The following is a 5,493-nucleotide window of genomic DNA, read 5'->3' as shown; positions in this document are numbered from 1 at the left end:
AGACGAGAATTGGAGACTCACACATCAAAGCGTTAACCGTGTTGAATGCTTCCTCGGCCTTGTCCGTCCATGAGAAATCTCCTTTCTTCATACACTCGGTGATTGGAGCCATAACGGTGCTAAAATCCTTAATGAATCTCCTATAGAACGAAGCTAGGCCATGAAAACTACTCACCTCGATCATGGTAGTAGGTCTCGGCCAAGATTTGATGTCTTTGACCTTCTCTTGATCCACTCGAATCCCTTGATCACTAATGATAAACCCCAAGAATTGGACTTCCATTTGCATGAAAGAAAACTTCTCTAGCTTCCCATAGAGCTTATGCCGTCTAAGAGCCTCAAATAACACTTGTAGATGCTTGAGATGTTCTTCTTTGGATGGGCTATAAATCAAGATACCATCAAAGTAAACTACCACAAATCGACCTAGATAAGGCCAAAGAACCTCGGTCATTAGTCTCATGAAATTACTAGGTGCATTGGAGAGACCAAATGGCATAACAAGCCACTCATATAAACCGTGTTTTGTCTTGAAAGCGGTCTTCCATTCATCCCCTTCCTTGATTCTAACTTGGTGATACCCTTGCCTTAAATCAATCTTTGAAAAGATTTGAGCTCCACTAAGCTCATCCAAGATGTCATCAAGCCTAGGTATAGGGAACCTATACTTGACGGTAATGTTGTTGATGGCTCTACTATCGGTACACATTCTCCAAGAACCATCCTTCTTTGGCACAAGTAGAGTCGGAAGAGCACAAAGACTAAGTGACTCTCTTACAAACCCCTTATTCATGAGCTCCTCAATTTCTTTTTGCAATTCATGATTAGCATTTGGATCACTCCTATAAGCCACCTTGTTTGGTAAAGAGGCTCCCGGAATCAGATCAATTTGATGTTCTATGCGTCTAAGAGGAGGCAACCCACTAGGAAGATCATTAGGGAAGACATCCCCATAAGAATCAAGTAGCTCTTGGACCTCTCTTAGTACCCCACTCTCGGCCAACGGAGAAGGTGGTTGGCCGTGTGTCAAACCTGCCACTAACACATATATGTCTCCCTCTTCCTTAAGCTCTCGCATCATTTCGGCTTCATTGACTAAAACCTCTTTTGAAGGTTCAAGCATCGAAGGTGGTGATGTTGGTTTGATGGGTGGTGGTAAAGGTGATACGATGACCTTTCTTGCATTGAATTTGAAAGAATAAGTGTTCTCCCTCCCATTATGAACCGTGTTCCGATCAAATTCCCACGGTCTCCCAAGTAACAAGTGACACACATCCATAGGCTCCTTTATTGAGCCATCTTAACTTATAAGGGCATGGGTGGTCTTGTGTGGGTAAGGATAGTCTCTCAACAAGGGTACTAGAGGCAACATTGGTACAACTTCCCTCATCAATGATCAAGTTACAAAGCCTCCCTTTGATAGTACATCTAGACCGAAAAATTTGGTTTCTTTGGTCCATTTCTAAAGGTAAGGGTTGTGTATGCATGACTCTCCAAGTGACTAAGCTAAGAGCTGAATCCGGAATACTTACCTTTAGGTCTTTAGGATGCTCTTCATGATCAGCTTCTATAAAGGAACCCTCTAAAATCGAGTGTAACCCGTCCTCTACCACGTTGGGGTGGTGGTCTTCCTCCGCTGCTCGGTGGTGTAGGGGTGTTTACCGCCAATGTAGTCATGGACTCAAAGATTAAATCGACATTTGCTACTAGCCGATCAAACTTTTGTTCAAGACCAATCATTCTCTCTTCACTCACCTCACTTATGGCTATTTTGTGGTTTTTGATATGGTTAAGGATATATAATGAACTCACAAAGGCTTGACAATAACACAACAATAGAATTGTGTTATACTAACCAAAGCTCTGATAACCAATTGAAGTAAAACCTCTCAAGACTCGAATTTGGATAGACAACGAGAACTAAACAGTCGAAACGAGTTTTCAATTCTTGCTGAAAATTAAAGAAATAAAATCACTTAAGCCCGGCTTTGCACTCGACAAATTTCGTTTGAATGGCGTGAAATGAACAAGATATGTTTTAATGCGAACACGAAGCAATAGATTAAAATTAAGACTAATCCCAACACTAAGTAAAGGACTCGTCCAACCTCAAGCACTAAGCAAAGAAGACTGTTCAAGCACTAAGCAATGAATATAATTTAAAAGAAAACTCGTTTTCAACTTGGGTTTAATTGTCATTCAAAATCTCAATTTTTCATGTCCAAACCTTGGCTTTTATACTAAAAGTGATCTGACTCTTAATTGCGCACATTTAGTCACCTAATTGAACCCATTTTGCATACTAATCTAGCATTTTATGAGCATTTTATCCGTCAATTCCTTCCTATTTTGCTTTCCTATTGCACTGTATATGTCTTGTAGGAAAGAAGATAATGAGGCGGAATTCCAGTCTCTCGCGCATATTCGGAAGCTTGTTGACGATCTTGGATGGACTAGTATGAAGAAGAGGCAAGAATGATGACCAAGGATGTAGGAATAAAGAGTATATAGAAGGATCATAGGCTTAAAAGCAAGGATGACGAGAAGGAAGCCATTACAAGAATAAATTGCTCGGAACCAAACAAAGAGTTACTTCCTTGGCTCTGAAAATATGCTAAAAGAACAGGCGTCGAAAAATCAAGTGGTCTAGGCTTTTGGATCACTCCAATAGGAGTCCGGATGAGGAAATGACGTCTGTTTTACAATCCGAGCTCAAATAGACAAGTTGTCCCAGGATCCGCGCGTCCTTAACTCAATCCGGCCATCCCAGACTCAGGTCGGGCATCCCAAACTCAAGACGAGTGTCCCAGACATAGGCCGGGCATCCCGGACTCACGATGAGCGGATTGTTAGGCAGTCAAGAATGGAGAAGAACCCTGTCCCAAAATCCAAGCGTCCCGAGCTCATGACGAGCGTCCCAGACCAGGATCCGGGAGTCCCAATGCCAAGTCCGAGTGGATTCCCTCACAGGACAAACCGTGCTTCAAGACAATCCGTGCGGATTTCCTTGGGAGTTTCAACATGATCAGTGCGTTTCCCTCGGGCCTTGGAAAGATCTACTCAACACTTAAGCATTGTTATTTACTAATCTACCCTTGCTTAACCTAATGATGTACCACTATATATACTCCATTGTATTACCTAGCTAAGAACCAAGTTCCCTTAGATTAAATCAATTTCTCTTAGATTAGATTAGGAGTAGATTATAATAGATTATTCTTTAATCTATCCACAAATTACACATTAATCTTTCCTTAATTATTGTTCAAGCTTTATTATTGGGTAATTGAAGATTATTGGGTTATTATTTGGAGATTTGACAACTCTTCATGAATTAATCAAGTTCTCTTCTATTATTCTTTCATTTCCATTTGTCCATCTTAATATTTGTATAATCTCTTTACTCTTTACTCTTTATTGTTTATTTCTTCACTCTTTTATCATGTTTATACTTGTTGTGATGATTAACACCATTGATAACATGTTTTCCATGATAATAAGTGAGTAGTTACTTAAATAGGATTAGTGGGGGATTAGGGGAGATAATCATGGGATAGATTTATGCTTAATGAGTTCATATGAATGCTTGCTTATTGTTCTTCAACTTATGCATATATCATGTTTGATGAAATGCTTGATTGACAACCTAGCATGTTTCTCTTATCTTTTCAACAAGACTTGTAAGACATAAACCAACTCAAGCCTTGTTAGACCTTGCATATTGTTGAATAGGGAAAACCCAAGTCGACTTGTAGGTGTTGTAAAGTCTTAACCGACTCGGCTCCGAGACATAAGTTTCCCTAAGAATTGGTTTATCATGCATGTAGTTTAATAGGAAGAATTAAGTCGACTTGTAGGTGTTGTAAAGTCACAAATGACTCGCCGGGACCCAAATTTTCTTATGAATTATAAGACATGAACTAACTCAATTCCAACAATAATAATTGCTTGCATCCACATAACTCATTTATGCTATCTCACCATGATTTCCTTATGATCCCATGACATCCTAGTGATTTTAACCATTTGTTTACATCTTTTGATTTATTTCTTGCTTTACTTTATCGCTTTCATTAGTTTAGACTCATCAACTTCAAACCCCAACAATTGTGACACTAGCATAAATTGAGATAGATAGACTTAGGACCCAAAGCACACCCTCCCGTGGATCGACCTCGACTTAACCACTAACTAGTTGTTTGTTTAGTTTATAAATGTGTTTGATTGGGCGTGTGACCATCAAAATGGCGCCGTTGCCGGGGACGGTGTTTTGTGATTAAGTTCTTGTTTGTTTGTCTATTTTAATTTTGCTTTAAGCTTGAGGAACTTGTTCCTCAAGGTCGTTTTTACCGTTTTATTGTAGTTTCCGTGTTTGAAGTTGTATCTTTATCTTGGCTATGATGATGACCCAAGACTTGGTACATGGAGTATGTGGTGGATCTTTTGAGTATGACTACAATGGCTATGGGGAGTTTGAGGAGAAAGTTAATACAAACCTACCTTACAATCATTAAATGAAAATCCTAAGTACTACTCCAAAGATTTCCACCAAAATCCTAACATCCAATATCCACAACAACCACCCTCCCAATACTCACTTTATAACCAATTCCAAATGCCCCAATACAACCACTCTCACAACCACCCACAACAAAAAGATGAGCCTAACTTTGACATTCAAAATATGGTTCTCCAAATGATGGGAGACCAACAAAATTTCTTCACACAAATGCAAGAAGATAGCAAAAATAGGAACAATGTTCTCCAAAGCATTGTTACCCATGGTGAGGAGTTGGCATTTTGAATTGCCCAAATGAAGGAAACCCAAGCAACCACTCCCCACCAATCCTTGAGCATTGACAATGAATGTGAATTTGAGGCAATGACCTTTGATGAAGAAGATGTGAAGTGGGAAGAGCCAATCTACTTGAGCTCTTGTGAGTATGAAAGTGTGGTATTTGATGAACAAGATATGAGGTTGAGTAAGCCAAGTACTCTTAGCCTTTGTGAGTATGAGGGTTTGTCATTTGATGTGAACATTGAGGTGTTAGAGAAAGAGTTAATGAAGAGGAGTGAAGCCCCTATCTATGATTCGTATGAAGATAGCGATGATGACAAGCCTATGAAAGAAGCTTATGCGGAATATATGTCTTGCAAGGACTTATGGAATGAAGAAGAGGAATGGAGTTGCGAGATTGACTTACTTGAGGAGCCCATCCTTGAGAAGTTTGAGGTATGCTTCCATGGAGAAGATGATACAAAATAAAGGTTTTCCATAAGTTATTAGGACTAGTTTATTTCTTAATTAGATTATTATTAGTTTATTTTATTTCCTAGTTAACAGAATAAGGCAAGACGGTTTTAGGTAAGTTTCAGATTGTGTTTTAGGTTAGCTAGGTTGGTTTCTAACTCCTATATAAGGAGGTCTAATGTATTTGTTTATCAGATACATTATGATATTGAATTAAAATTGAAGCAGAAGCTTTTTTCGTG

This window comes from Silene latifolia, chromosome X (genome assembly GCF_048544455.1).
Source record: "Silene latifolia isolate original U9 population chromosome X, ASM4854445v1, whole genome shotgun sequence".
In the NCBI taxonomy this organism is placed as follows: Eukaryota; Viridiplantae; Streptophyta; class Magnoliopsida; order Caryophyllales; family Caryophyllaceae; genus Silene; species Silene latifolia.
Note: the sequence above shows the minus strand (reverse complement) of the source record.